The sequence below is a fragment of the Rhinolophus sinicus genome, linkage group LG03 (assembly GCF_036562045.2).
Source record: "Rhinolophus sinicus isolate RSC01 linkage group LG03, ASM3656204v1, whole genome shotgun sequence".
Taxonomy (NCBI): domain Eukaryota; kingdom Metazoa; phylum Chordata; class Mammalia; order Chiroptera; family Rhinolophidae; genus Rhinolophus; species Rhinolophus sinicus.
In genome coordinates, this window is record NC_133753.1 from 190367011 (window position 1) to 190383130 (window position 16120).

General features: G+C 46.9%; 1 long non-coding RNA gene across 1 annotated transcript; it reads left to right on the top strand.

The window, feature by feature from the left end:
• Positions 1-305: 305 nt before the first annotated feature.
• On the top strand, positions 306-1616 carry LOC109435516 (uncharacterized). Its single transcript, XR_002135982.2, has 3 exons — positions 306-708; positions 891-1199; positions 1294-1616. It is a non-coding gene; the product is annotated as an uncharacterized LOC109435516 (long non-coding RNA).
• The last annotated feature ends 14504 nt before the right edge of the window (positions 1617-16120 follow it).

Here is a 16120-nt window from a genome sequence, read left to right on the forward strand (position 1 = left end):
CCCAGATTGCAGAATTATTTCCTCTGCAGGAAGAAACCTCCCTCCAGTTCCATCAGGCTTTCTTCCAAATCTTATTGTTTTGGACATAACCCTTGTGATCCTAGGAGACTCCATTTTAGTGTTCAGAAACCCTTTCCCTCCAATTATTCCTTCTGCCATGGTTTCCAGGAGTGTCTACAAATTCAGCAGCCGAGTGCTGACTTCTTTCTTCCCCTTTGCATCCTGCCCATAGTAACCCTACCCTGCGGGTAGTGAATACAGAGGCCCCAGTTGCTAACTAAATGATAGAGAAAGATCAAGAATTTGAAAAATAAAAACTGCTAGGGGTGGAGGTGGACAGGTTGGCTATCACGCACCCATAGAAAGATTGGCCATACCACAGTGGCGGTACTTGGGAAGTGACAACTGGAAAAGGCTAACTCGTGTGGGAGGGTTCACAGGTGGAGGCAAGTTCTGGGTGTCGGGAGATAGCTGGAAAGGAAATGCGAGTGGTAATGACTGCTAAGGATGTTGGCGATGAGGTGGGCACAGAGAGGTTTGTGTGTATTTGGGTAGAAGAGCTCTCCAGGGTCGAGACCCAGACATTGACCAATTCTTCTACCTCAGGGAGAGTCGATTCCAGGAAAGAGATATAAAAGACTTGTGTCTGAGTGTGAGACATGCATGAAGGCTCACCCAGATTGCAATAAGAGAAGAGGCTGCACACAGGTTTGTTTTTTGTGGGGTTTTTTTCCTTCTGCCATCTGAGCATGTGGAGGGGGATCTAAACAGGGTTTTATGACAGCTGCTGTTGATCCTACCCAACCTTCAAAATCCAGCTCGAATTTCATCCCCTTTTATGATGCTCCTCCATAACTCAAATTGATCTCTCCCTTCCCTGTATTCTGCAGCGACGGTCATTCTGGCATTCGATCGCGTGCTGCATTACATCATGTATGTCGCTCATGTTTCCTGTCTTGCCTACAAGATGAGCAGATCCTTTGCAATCAGCACACAAGCATCAGCATGTGTCCTGTGTGCCCAGAACTCTACCAGGCCTGAAGGCACGGAGCAATCGAAACAGCGAAAGCCAGCTGGGACAGACATGCAAGTTACCTGCTTGAGATTCTTTCTCTCCTTCTTAGGAGAACCCAGGCCAGGTTAAGACACTCCATTTCCCAGCTGTGGTGGCTGTGGGACAGGGTGCTGGCTGATGAGCTGTGAGTGAAAGGACTGGGCAGGTCTCACAAGAAAGTTCATACTCAGCATGCGTGTGCCCTTTACGCTTTGCCCTTTGTTCGCTTTTCTCCACAGCACAGAAAAGATGCTGGAGGTGAAGAGGCCACTGTGTGACTATGAGAGAGTGAACATGAGGACAGAAGCACATGGCACAGATGACTGAGTGAGCTGCCCGCCTCCAAACTTCCTGTTCCATAGAAACAGACAAGAAAAAGAAGCCCCTGATTTAGTCGAGCAGCCATAAGTTGAGTGTTCAGCTTTGTGCAGTCAAACTAGCTCCTGTCAGATAGACCAGCCATTGTTTGTTATCAGTGTTTCTCAAACGTTTTCACCAAAAAAAAACCCCCTCAAGATGGAGGAGAGTGAAGAGGCAGGTGCAAGGGATATCCTTGGGGTTTTGGGAGGGGAACCCAAGCAGCTACCACAAGATGAACATGTCTTTCAAGTTGCTGGCTTTTTCTTAGAATTGCATTTGAGTTTTTCCTTCTCCTTGTATGCCTGTATTTATTTTAATGTATAAATAACATCTTAACTCATTTACCAGTTGTTTGGGGTTGAATTATGTCCCCTCCCCAATGCATTGAAGTATTAACCCCCAGTACCTTAAACTGTGACCTTATGTGGAAGTAGGGTCATTGCACATATAATTAGTTAAGAGGAGATCATACTGGAGAAGGGCAGGCCCCCTAACCAGTGTGACTGGTGTCCTTATAAGAAGATGGCCACCTGAGACAGAAACACACAGAATGTCACGTGGAGATGAAGGATTGGGATGACGCATCTACAAGCCAAGGAACGCCAAACATTGCCGGAGAACCACTCTGCATGTATACTGGAAATTAACAAAGCTAGGAGCTAGGAGAGAGGCAAGGAAGGCTTTCCCTATGGATGTCTGAGGGAGCATGCCCTACCGGCACGTTGATTTTGGATTTCTAACCTCCAGAACTAAGGCAATGAATTTCTACTGTGCTAAGCCACCCGTGTGTGGTACGTAGACTTATGGCAGCCTTAGGAAACACACGAGCTAATCTAGTCCTCCAAATTTTTGAGTGAAACTGTCATTCTAGAGAGAGGTTTACATATTGATCTTATAGATAATACCTGATGGGTGCTTAAGGTACAGAAAAAGAAAGAATCCAGAGGCCCGTGGGGACTTTTAACTTAGGGCTACAGGAATAAATTGAGGTTAGTGAGTACATACTACAGAAATGTCCAGATGAACACTTGACCTCTGGCCAGAGTTGGAACTCTGAATTTGAGTCAAAGGGCATAAAGATACTGGGGTTTCTAGACTTGACTAGTTTATCAAGCAGATGAGTTTAAAAAAATGAGAAAGGCATGGGGCCAAGGGCTGGGTTTTTATGTGTGTCCTAAGGGCTGGGCCATACAGTGGGAAAGTCTGGGTAGAGATGTCACTTGAAATGCCCTGGTACTACCAAGTTGGCAGATTAAGAAGCCTGTGGAAGGAGAAGAGTGGACCCACGGGGGCCAGGGCCCCGAAGCCCAGGCCACGCTAAATCTGCTCACCAATGACTCCAAGTGAATCCAGCTTCTCGGATTCCTTTCCTCATCCACTAACCAGGAAGGTCCTGGCCAGAGCCGTGCTCACCCTGCCCTGAACCCGTATTCATAGGCACGGTCCCCAGGAATGGCTTGACTGCCTTTGGGGGCTGATTGGTAAGAGTCTTTTAGTGCAGGCACTGGGATACCGCTGAATATAGAAATCAAGCAAAGAAGCCCTGGGTGAGAGGTGGAAAGGAAATTAGGTGGAATAAGCCTAGAAAAGGAACACAGGATGGAATTTGGGAGCATTTGAGGTGCACAGGTGGCAAAAGGTGTGTGTGTGTGTGTGTGTGTGTGTGTGTGTGTGTACATGCAAACATGTGTCTGCACACATGCTTGTGACTGCCTGCATTTGGCCTGGGAGTTGAAGATCTTGATCTGATAATAGGGAAACCCAATAATACTGGAAGAAAAGATAAAGGCAGATTTAGCTTTGAAGTGAGCTCACATTTAGAAGTGGCAAGGTTTTATTATTCCTGGGAAGTGACAAGGGTGGATAGGAAAAATGACAGTATCTACATTTGCTGCCTTGGTTTCAAATTGATCCTTGCTTAATAACTGCTGACTCTCTGTTCTTACTAGACAGTAACTCAAAGAATTCCAAATTGAGCCCCCAGCCCCAAATACGCAGAATCTGAAATTCTGCAAGGTGAGATTCATTCATCGTGATCCTGGCCAACTTTTGGTCCTCAAGATTTCTTTTTAAAGGGTAAATACTCCTGAGAGTGCTAACACCTTAAACCTTTATCGCTTAATGCCTTATAGAGAGGATTAGTGGATTAGCCCAGGGTTGGCCTGAAGTAATGAGGGATTTGAAAAAGGAAAAGAGTGATGGAAAGCACCAATAAAAAAAAGCATCTACTTTGCTTTTCCCAAGAGCTGGTCTTACTGCTTCTGTCTAGTGTAGATCCTGAGAAAGTTCTGACCTCGGTTCATTTGCAGGGATGGTGAAGATTCTTGTATTTCAGAGTCATTGATTACTCGCTGAAGGCCTCCCATTGCACACAGGAAGCCTTGTAAAGACTCTGGTGTCCAGTTTGGGGCTGCTCTAGAAGGCTTGATTTATTGATGCAGTAAAGATTTATTGAGCCCTCCTATGCAGCAGACACTGTTTTAAGCGACAGTGACCAAAACAAGCAAAAATGCTTGCCCCCACAGAGCTTACTTTCTAGTAGGGTGGGGGAAAAGACAACAAACAAATAAGTAAAATGCATAATGGTCCAATGATAATAAGGCGTACAATAGACAAGAGTTAGACAGGACCTGGAAGAAGGCTGGGGCCAGTTGCAGTGAGCGACATAGAGGTGACATTTGAGCAAAGATCAGAATGACAGAATGAACCAAGTGGATGTCTGGGGGGCGGGGGAGAAAGCAGCAAGTGCAAAGGCCCTGAGGCAGTCCGGTGGGCTAGACCACGTGGAGAATATACAGGAGGGCACTGTGCTGGAGTGTGGCGGGAAACAGGAGATGCGGTCGGTGAAGTGTAGGAACCTCATCCTGTAACACCTCTTGGGTGCTTTGTAAGGATTCTGCCTTTAGTCAGAATGAGAGCGCAGGTGTAGATTATTGTACAAGAAGATTGTAAGTGATTTAAGGTCAAAAGTGGGAGATTATGTGGACTCATTAAAAACCTTAGGAAATAAAGCAGAAGTTTGTAAAAAGCTTTGCAAAAGACGGTAGTGGACAGAGCCTTAACTAGAAACCAGCGGCTGCCACCTCCCAGGGTAAAGGCTCCAGACCATGCTTGGGGGCCGTCACACCAACTTAATGGGACCTGCACCCAGGCAGAGCTGGCTGGGAGAGCAAGGACACCCACCGGCAGAAGGAAAACTGGGGCCGCCCTGGGTGAGTGGACCGGTCACGGCTGCCCACCTCACACTGCACAGATGGCTTCTGCAGCCACACTCAAAGGACGCCTTCCCTCACAAGCCTAGGGGTTCTGCCCACACACTTCTATCTCTTCCCATCCACTTGCCTGCTCGAAGGGACTAGAGACATGATAAGAAAACCACTTCTTTGAGAGCACCTTGGCCTCTTTTTACTTCCTGTTTATCACTGGTCTCAGAGTAAAATCAGAGCCTACACAAAGCAACAAGGAACCCCCATTCATGAACTGGATTTCTTTTTAAAAACCAGTATAGTTGACTACCTTCTAGAGATGACCAGGTAGATGCTGTCATAGAGGGGAAAAAAGCCCCAGTAAGAACTGGTTTTTAGTGCTAGCTGTGTGACCCTGGGCAAGTGAGATAGAGCAATACAGGTTGCCTGCCTGACGCTGGCCTTCAGGCACTGCCTGGCATATGTTCCTGCCCAGGGAAGGCTGCATATGCAGTCACTGCTTTTACCAGGCAGCCCCCATCTGCTCCCTGCTCAGCCTGACCTCCCTTCTAGAGGTAAGAAAGCACCTGACTGAACTCATTCCTACTTGAATTAGGAAACTTGGAGAAAGGAGACAAGAAAAGAGAGACAACTGTGCAGCAGGGGAAGTGCAGGGTGGATGGGAGACACAGTCAGCCTGGAGTGCTGCTCTATTCCAGCTTGTGTGCTGGTTCCCTTCACTGCCTCCTCCAGCAAACCCTTCTCCTGCGATCACCTGGGGGTGGCGGGAGGGGGTCTCTAGCTAAAAGCACCACACTGGAAGGGAAATCAGCTCTAACTCTTCACAACCTCAGAGAAGGAAAGGAATTCATATCTACTGCTTGAAATATATTCCCTGGAGTTTTCCAAAGTGGTGGGTTGGGGCTTTGCGGCCCTTTCAAAGCCATGCCTTTCACTCCTTCACTCCCCTCCATCCCGGTCTCTACCTTGGGGACATCTGCCCAGAACCCTGGTCTTCTTGCCTTCCTGTCTCGTCCACTCTCTCTGACGTTACCTGATTGGTGTCCCTGTATATTTGTCTTCCTGAGATAGAGTGTAGAGTGGAAGAGAGGCCAATGCTATTGAAGGGGAGACTAGACTGAACTACAGGGGAGCAGTATGTCGCACACGATTGGAGCCCCCCATTCAGAATGTTAAGAATTACCCTAGACAGAATATGTCCACATTATTTTACCCTGGAGCCCTACAGAAATCAAGATTTAACATGATGTGCTCTGCCTTTCCTGGGACTCAGCGTTTGAAGACGCTGGCCTTCTGTTATTTAATTTCCCCTTTAATAAATAAAGGCCCGTGTGCTAGCTGTTTTAGAATTTGGTAGTAGGAGAGTTTATCTCTGACAGATGGTTGTGCTTCCTTTTATGAGCTAATGCAAACTATGGAACTCACCATGTTTCTTTTTACTCCTTGGCAGTCAAGATGCTCAGAATTAAATTATGTGCTTATTGGAGATCCTGTGTGATAGTGGTGCGTTAACAAGCCGGGAAAGTGGAATATTCATGATAATGGGACTTTATATGTCTCTGCAGCTGCCTGAGGCTAGGGAAATCTAGGGGAGAGTCACAACAGGGTACACCAACTGGGGGAGAGGGCATCTGTCTCAGGGAAGGGCTCTTCCTCTGGACCTTCTCCACACACCTCAGTGTTGCCGCAATCATTTCTCCTTTGACCATAATCCCAGGGACGCTGTGCCTGCCATCCTCAAAAACCTTGATTCACTCCCTACCTTTCAGAATGTCCTTCAGACTCTGCATGACATTAGAGATCCACTTTGTTAGTGTCCCACACCTCAGAGACTCTTACAGCCTTTATTTTAAACCCTCATTTTGGAGGGTGCTCCAAGCAGAATGTCCCAGGGTGTCCCAGAGACCCCACAGATCCAAAACTCTGACACCCATACCTGGTATAGGATCTGGGCAGGAAGGTCCCTGGAATGCCAAGACCCAGTCAGACCAGGACCTCAGCCACTTAGACATACAGAGCTGGTGGGGTACAGCCAGAGAACACCCCTGTCCCACAGTCTTCTGCCTAACTTGTGCTCCCCAAGGAGCCTTTGATCTTGATGGTCGGATCCGAGCACCCCACTCACCAACTCCATGCATTCTCATCACTATTCAGAATCATTTCTCCTCGTAATCCAAGAGGACGTTTAATGACTGTCTTTCCCACTAGTTCCTTGAGAGCTGAGACTGGCCCATTCGTTCTTTGCGTCCCTGTTCGCTACACTGCTTCACAGATTTAGTTAGTGTTCAAACCATGACTGCTGAAATAACGAATTGCAAAATCTGATTTTCGTCACTTATTTTTATGTGGGAACGTTAGTCAAGCTATTGCCTCCCACAAGGCAATTTAAAACTTTGCTCCAATTACTTTTCTCCAATTATGCAACTGAATGTTTTCAAGAGGTTTCCCACATTAGCAGGCCCGGAGGAGGTTTGGGGAGCCGTGGAGGCCCTTTCCAAAGCCATGGGAACCACACCAGCGTCCTCAAGCACTCCTGCAAGCCACAGTCCTTTCCTAATGTTCCCCTTGGAAAAGAAAGAGCAAAGCAAAATCTACCAAGCCAAGACTTTTGAGGGGCCGGTTTTAACCCAGCCCAACCACTCTGCTTTTCTTAGCATCTCTCTTCCTTGCGCCTGATTATGGCCTCCAAACCAGCAGCCAATAATGTAGGATGTGGGAAAACTTCAGTAAGAGAGCAAAACCAGAATGGTTTCAGCCTTTCGGGAGAAGCAGTCTTTTGTTGTTGGTGTTGCTGTTGTCTTCTTTCTCTCTTAAATCTCAGGATTTACCAGGCATGAGCTAAACGGATTAATAGATATTTATTGAGCCCTGTTGTATGGTAGGTATTGTGCTACTAATGATGTTATGCTGTGGGTCATCATTTCCATTTCAGTGGTGTTTATTTCTTTAATGTAAAATGTGTGCCTGTTGAAAAAACTTTCTTCAAGGCTAGTGAGGAATCACCTTACTTATGTGAGCTTTTTATTCTGTGGTGGACTGTTGGAACTCACCAAGGTCCATTTTTCCCTTCTTTGAAGGCTCACAGACTACATTTCCCAGACCTCCTTGCAGTTACATGGGACCATGTGACTATATTCTGTCCAATGTGATATGTTTGTGAACCTCTGCTCTCCACTTTCCTTCCACATCAGACTTGGAGCCACATGTCCTAGATGGTGAAGGTACAAGTTGAAGCAGAGCTACCAACTTGTGACAGACTAAGACGTGTGAAATATACTTTCACTTTTGTTAATCCTCTGAAATTTAAGGGTCTATTTATTAGCAAAGTCTTTTGAGTAATATATATTCTTTCTTTAGTTTAATGGTGTTGTTTTTTTTTGGTTTGGTTTGTTGGTTGGTTGGTTGGTTTAAATCCTTTCTAAAGAGCTTTGTATCCTTTTTCTTCATTTTATGATTCTGGCTCAATGAATAATCTTGAAACAAAAAAATACACGTGACCTCGACCGTGATGCTGTTTCCCACCTTTCCATCAGCTTTCCATGACCTGACCCCACGTAGTTTCCTTGTAAGTCTACTGGCCCCAGACCTCATAAAACACATTTTTATGTCTTTACTTTTTATAATTTTCCCTAGGAAGTATATCAAGACCTTATTAAAGCTCCTCAAGTTTCGGTTATCCTAAATTGCACTTATGAAATTAAATTAAACTCTACAGACACTCGCCCTACCCTACTGGAGCAGCCATCATAACAAAACTTGAGCGAGTTGTGTAGCCTGGTTGTCTTAACTTCCTCACCTCCGGTTTCTTCCTAACCTGTGGTGGTCTGGCTTTCCTCCCCACCAGCCCGTGGAGCTCACGGTCACCCAACAGACAGACGCTTTCCAGGCCTTGATTGTATGGGTGTGAATGGGAGCATGCGTGTTCCCAGTCCCAATGTTTCCTTCCGTGTGGGCGGACCTACCTGGTTGGGAGGAGGGAGTGGGCAGGCTCAGTCTTGTTGCTGCCTGTTTTCCTCTTGGGAGAAGCTGCTGCAGAGAGCTCACCTCGGGTCCTGCTCCTCGTCCATGCCCCTGAGTGGGGGTCACCGCAATCGGGCAGCACGTCCTGAGCCTGGGTGCACTAGGAGGCCAGGTTTCAGTACTGGATGGTTCATTACTGCCACACACCTAAGCCACAGCGCTGGTTGTCAGCTTTATCTATAATGAAGGTGGCAGTGAGTTCTCCAACTAGCTACTCCCTTATTTATCTCTTAGCTCAGAAAGTATTTAGGGAAAACAGGAAACATTTGTGAACCCCCCCACCCCCACCACAAACCCCAATATAGTTTCCCAACATCTCAGATGTCCACATAGGGCCCTGTATTCAACTCTGTCCTATTCCCATCACGGTGTGTTATAATCTCCCGTGTACTTGTGTGTATCTCCCAACTAGACTGTGTGTTTGTGGTGGGCTCTGTGTTGCATCATCCAGACCTCCCTTCTGTGAAAGATTTGTTGCCCCAGCTGCTGGGAACACTATCAGCAGACTGCCTTCAGCTGTCACCCTCTTCAGGGAGTGTCTCAGTTATAGAAAACAGTCTTGCCCGAGGTCATGCCCATTCCTCAGGCAGCCCATATCCAGGTTGAGGTATAAGAGCCTGGCCATCGCAGCCAAACAGGACAACTTGGACCGGCTATTCTAAGCCCTTGAAGTTGGCTAAGACTATCACTGGGCCTGCTTTGCAGCTGACGAATATCTGATACTCTAGACTCTTCCCAATGGGTGTGAAAGACCTCAGAATCTTGGCTCTGCCTTGGCTAACGTCTAGCTTATCACTTCTTAGTTACTGACTCCCCTAGATGTTTCTTTATACAACAGAAAGCATAATAGACCGTAGTTACTCATCCTTTAGTAACTTTAAGGTTTGAGGAAGTGTGAAATGGGCTAAGTCCTGCCATGAAGTACATGTGTGAAGGAGGTTGCTAACACACAAATGTCCGGATGGCAGGGGTGGGGGGACTGCATTTCTTCAGAATGCCTTGGGAGCACGCTGCCTCTGGATGTCTGGGCAGTGGGCAAGTCCCCAGGGCTATGGTCTGGGCCCTCCCTGACTGGGGGGACACGCTGGTACCGCGTTTGTGTGTGGCAGTTGCTGTGAACTGGCTGCTGTACCTACAGGCTGGCAGGTGCCAGGTTGTCCCCTAGAGATGCCCACACTTGGTTTTCAGTGCTGAGAGGGGTAGAGGAGAGGGTTCGGAGTGAAGAGGATAGCACTAGGAACATATTACAGACATGAGGTCGGACAATTCAGTTTGTGAACTCATTCTAGAAAAAGTGCTACATACCTCATTGCTGAATATCACTACGGTCACCTTCGAAGTACTCCCCTTGGGAAGCTATGCACCAACGCCAGCACCTAGTTCACCCTTCAAAGCAATTTGGAAACTCTTTTTCTGGAATGGCCATCAGAGCTGTAGTTGTATTACCCTTGATGTCCTGAATGTCATCCAAATGTCTACCTTTCAATATTTCCTTTCTCTTTGGGTAAAGAAAGAAGTCATTGGGGGCCAGTTCAGGTGAGTAGGGAGGGTGTTCCAATACAGTTATTTGTTTACTGGCTAAAAATTCCCTCACAGACAGTGCCCTGTGAGCTGGTGCACTGTCGTGATGCAAGAGCTATGAATTGTTGGTGAAAAGTTCAGGTCGTCTAACTTTTTCAGGCAGCCTTTTCAGCACTTCCAAATAGTAAACTTGGTTAACTGTTTGTCCAGTTGACACAAATTCACAACGAATAATCCCCCTGACATAAAAAAAAAGGTGAGCAACATCATTGCAACAAGTTCGTGAGCCTAATTGTCAGACCTCTGTAAGCTCACTGCAGCACTTGCCACATAGCCTCTCAGGAAACCTGCCAAGACTCTTCCATACTAAATGTCCTTTATGCTTTTGTAATTTACTCCATCCTGGACGCCCAGCTCTGGCCCTCGCCTTTCACCAACGTACCACCATGGCCTTGGGGCAGCCAACATGAGCAAGCTTCCTTCACTGTAAGATGGTCTTCAGCCTGCATACTAGACTTTCCTATCACAACGTCTTTTTTTTTTTTTTCTCTTTAGGTGTTTCTTTAACTGTGTTAGAGATTCTGTTAAGACATGTTAGCCCTAGAGTTCTACGTGTGGGGGTATAGTAGCGGTTTGTGTGTTCATTTCTGTTTTAACCCGATTTCCCTCGCTTCTTTTGAGGAGCTGTTGTTTTAGGAACTGTACCCTCCCCCAGCCCAGAGTAAAAATAAAAAGCCCTAGGTTGAGCCCATCCAGCATGAGGTCATCCCCAGTTTTAGTCCTGGACGGTGCTAAGTGGCCCCTGTCCATGCAGACATCCAGGCCGACCCGGAGCCCTCGTGGCTGCCGGCAGGCACCACAGCATTTGTCACGTGGCGGCTTTTGATGAGCTGCAGAAACCGTTAAGAGAGCATTGTGGACAGCAGCTTGGAGATTATTTTTCTTTTCTAATGCTCCTATGTCGCCCACTTCTCTCTACCTCCCATGTGCTTGTTCTCTGCATCCAGAGTGTTCTGATGTCAAATATCTGCCAAAGAGTGACATGGTGTCCAGCCGTGAAAGCGCACACCTAGTTACGAACGGTTCCCATACTTCTAAAACGTGTTCTCCGTTTTCTAGGTCTTAGCCGGCAGTGGGGTTGGGGGATGGATAAAAGCAGTCAGACTTTTTGCTTATTCATCCAGTCCGGGGAATGTGTCCAGGTGGCTGCTGGAAAGTTTGCACTACAATTTACTACGGTTTGCAGGAAGCTTCAGGTGCGAGAGTGTGGGACAAGCAATAAATGCCAACACTGGGAGGGGGAAGCCACAGAGAGCTAATGGCCCATTGTTGGTGCCTATTGTGTGTCTCAGGGGCCAGGCCCTCTCTAGACAGAGCCCCAGCTCTTGGCAGCAGCCCTTCAGCTGCTCCTGGGGACACAGGCGCTTCTCTGTCCCTCCCCACTGTAACTCTGCCACGGGCCAAGAGACTGAACCCAGAGTCAGCAGCAGCCTTCATCTTGAGCCTTGTGTAACTGAACAATGGTTAACTGTGGCTCGCAGAGGACCTCAGAGGCAGCTCCTTTCACAGTGGGATTTCCTTCCATGAGGGTTGTCCCAGCTGTTTTTGTCTTTGGTTGTGTCTAACAGATGTCTGTGGACTTGCAGAGCCTTCTGAAAAAGCAGTGACAACTAGACCTGGGAACCCTTCCGGGAAAAATGCAGCAAGGGACCTTCCAGGGTCAGCTGAGGCCTTGGCAAGAATAATATTGGCAAATGGCAGGACGCCGCTGGCCTGTCCCCTTGCGTGTCCTTTTCCTCCAAGGGTAGTAGAGTGCTATCGGGGAGATTTAGGAGATTGCCTCTGGTGCAGTCGGATGGAGATAAAAATCAAATTCCAAGAATTCCTCTTTTGGAGGTCTCCTGTAAACTTATAAAGAACTCCTCAAGCATGTGAAATATGAAACCGCAGGGTAAGATTATTGGTTTTTTTTTTCTAACCAACACAATTAACCCCATGTATGACCAGGGTCATCCTTCAGAAGTGTTCCCCAGGAATCAGTGGACTCATTTCAGTTACAGTTTCATTGCTTCACGCATAATTGGAACTCCTTTTTTGGAACTGTTTTCTGAATTAATCAATTTAATAATTAAGAGTGAAAACATTGCAAACAACCAAAAGAGCTAATACTAAGGAAGGAGTAACTGAAGAGTAGTGTGTTATATGGTCATTAAAATATAGTTTTTATAGACCGTGGGACTCTACTTATGGTAAAATATGAAGTGAGAAAGGAATATGTGAATATACATTAATTATTGCAAATTTATTTTTAAAAAGTAAAGTAGACACAAACAAAAGACAGGAATAAAATCTCCCCCCTCAATGCTAATAGTAATACGTGAGTGGAATTACAAGTGATTAATTGACTTTTTTCTATTTTCCAAGTTTTCAGCTGTGTGATTATATACCTATGTAATAAAAAAGCATAATTTTTAAAAAGTCCTATGGAAATTATGGCTTGGGAAAGACTAAATTAATAGGCTTAGGACAAAAATCAGTCTTATTTATTTAACATTGCAATTATTTGGGGTGAAAAATGCTATTACACAGTTCATTGTATCTTCTCTGACTTTTGGCTATTTCTAAAAATCAGATCTACTTCAAAAAGTGGTAAAATTTGCCACCATTGACTATTTCCGCGAGAGCACAGGCTTTTGCTATTTTGTTCAGTGATATACTTCCAGGCCCTAGCTCGGTGCTTGGCACATAGTAGGACTCAGTAATTATTTGCTGAATGAATGAACAGGCTGTAGGTTGAAAAAGGAGCTGGAATATAGGACAGAGAACGGCGGCCGTAGAAATGAAAAGGCCAATCAAAGTCAAGAACTGCAAGAACTTTTTTTGCAGAAGACTCCATGCTGTCCACTGCAGGACTCACACAGGTTCCTTCAGGTTCCCTTCTTAGTCCTGCTTGTCCCTCTCAGCTCCACTATGCTTTTGTTATTCAAGGCCCACACCTGCCACTCTTCTTGGAGGATGGGCTGCTGATTTGCAAGTCAACAGAGCAGACTGTGTCTGGGAATTCTTTTCCCCAGGAAGCCCCCTGCCCTTGACAGTGGGTGGCACATGTTCCAGATTCCCCTGAAGGTGCCTGTGGGGACAGAGTCCCAGAGAGCAGTTTCCAGGTTCCCGGCCTCACGTGGAAAGGTGCTGGCTCCGGTAGTAGATGGCCAATCAGTTGTGACTGATTGGCCATCAGCTGTAACCAGTTAGCCATTGGCCACTGATATAACTGCCGTGGCTGAGCTAGCAAGCGCAGATTGCAGCTAGCAAGTGGGGTTGGTTGGTTGGCAGAGAAGCGGACAGCCGAAGCGGACAGCCGAAGCAGATGTGTAGCTCCTGCTTCCTGTGTCTCCAACCCAGCCGCCAGTGAGAATGTAGTGGTGTGACTCCCCCATCCGTGGCTCCGTGGGTGTTCCTTTTTGGCCTCACCATGTCCTGCGTTCTTGGGCGGGAAGCAGGACCAGAGACCCTGCATGACAGTGCCCTCCCTACAACTTTGCCAAAAGCAGCCCCTTCAGAGTCTGCTTCTAAGAAAGATGACCCAAGACAATGATAATTCAATAACAAGAAGAAAACTTCACATTCACGAGCCCCTTGTAAAATACCAGGCACAGCTGTAATGGGTGAAATAGGGATTATTACTATCCCTATTTTTCACTTGAGGAAATGGAGACACGGAGTGGCTAAACAACTCACCTTCGTACATTTAAATGCTGAATCCCACCTTGAAGAGGGTTTTTCTGACTGTGCTCCCAGAAGAGCCTGGACCTCCTTTTGCTGTCCTGTCTCCTGGTGTAAAGACAGACCTTCAAGAAAGTAGCACAGACCAACCCAGGCAGCGGAGCATGTTGGGAGCTGTGGGGAGAGCATGGCCGGGTCACCCCAGCCCAGTGTGGAGGGAGCAAAAGCACAATCAGGAAAGATCAGCAAGGAAAGCCCCGTGTACGTGAACCTGATCAGAAGAGGCAACATTTGAGTCCGTCCGAGGTCTGGCTGCCAAAGTCATGCTGAGCAGAAGAGGATGAAATCCAAGATCCTCCCGCAGAAGCTGCATTCAGCTCTTTGTGGACAGACCTGGGTCTAGCTCCAAGAGACCTCCCTTTCGGTCTTCAAGAAGCTGAAACTGGAGTGACATATGATGCCTATTTCCTTTGGTAAGATAGTTTTGCTTGTAGAAGTGGGACGATTTAATGTAAATCCAGAGTTATTGTAAAACATTCCTTTGGTTTAGCATGGAGACTACGCCCAGTCAATATTTGTTGGAACAATAAGTGAATGAATGAATGAATGTGAATGAACAATGTAACCTGAGGGCGAGTGAGCTCTTTCAGAGGCCTAGGGCCTTGGAGACGATGACAGCATGATGAGAGTGACATTCCTGGAGGTTCAATCCAATTCAACACATGTCAACAGAACACCTGTGGCTGTGGGAGCGACGGGCTGAGTTATGTAGGGAATGGATGCACAGGTAAGGGGAGGCAATCAGACAAGCCCAAACAGGCTGCCACTCTGAGCAGACAAGAGTCTTAAGAGGTGGCAGGCAAGAGTCACGGAGGTGCCAACAAGAGCAGGGTTACACTCATTTGGCAGGGAAATCAGGAAAGTCAATCCGGAGGGAGTGGTATTTGAATTTGCCATGAAAGAAGTAATATTTCAATAATAGGATGTGGGGGTGGAATCTGAGCTGGGATTACGGGGAGGCGGGAGTGGAGAAAGCAGAGCAAACCAGGCCAGGAAGCATAAGGTGAGAAGTCTCGTCTGATTGGAACGTGAGTGATGGGGAGAAATATTGGAATATAAGTTTTGACAGAGGGGTTGATTGTGAACTTAATCAAAAGAAATTTCATTATTGTGATGGATTTGAACTGATCTATTTACATATTCTTGCCTGGTCCTCATTGAGTGGCTGGGAGCTGCGAGGGGTACACGGATGATAGTGAATATACATCCAACAGGGGTGGCTTCACCCCTGACCTGGACCCCATGACAATCTTTTCATTGGGTTGAAATATGTTTGCCTTAGAACAGCCTTAGAAGGTATAAAAGGGTATGAACTAATGACAGTTAAGGCTCCAAATGTAACCTTGGCAACAGTTAAAAAAATAAATTGAATATTGCTCTGTGCCCAATTAAACATAGAATAACAGTGTGGAAGTGGAAATTTATCTGCGCTGGATAGCTTCATTGCAGGTTATGACAAAGCAGAGCGTGGCAGCTCATATTTTCCAAAAATGGCTGTAACAACAGCTCCCATCCCACACGATTTTCAGTAATATGACCTCCCCACTCCCCATCAGGAGGGGCCATTTATTTCTCCACACCCTGGAATCTGGGTGGGCCCCATGATTGCTTTCATCAATAGGATACTGTGGAAATAACGTTGCCACAGTTGTGAACGAAGCCGTTCACTGGACTGGGAGCTTCTGCTTCCTACCCTTTGAAACGCTCACTCCTAGAATGCTCCTCTGGAAACCCAGCGCCATGCTGCGAGAAGCCCACCTCGGAGGGAGAGGCTCACTTAGGTCCACAGCCCCCGCTGAGCCATTGTCGTTGAGTGGACCTTAAAGGAAATCCAGCCCAGTGGAGAGTTCAGGTGATAGGATATCAGGTTGCAACCACATGAGAGGCTTTGAGCAAGAACCACTCAGCTGAGCCTAGTCAAGTCGCATGAGAGGTAATACTAAATGGCTATTTAAGCTGTTAGGCTTTGGAGTTACTCAGCGACAGACCCCTGGAACACCAAGATTAGGGGAGCTGTAGATGCAGGCCCATGGTCGTGCAGGGGACACCTGATCCCACAAAGGCAAGACAGCCCAGGTAAATGCCTGTGATATGGGGTTGGAGGAGAGGACAGGAGACTGATGGTGGCTGTCACCTTGAGCCCCAGCTTTCTCACTCATAAAGTGGAAAGAAATCC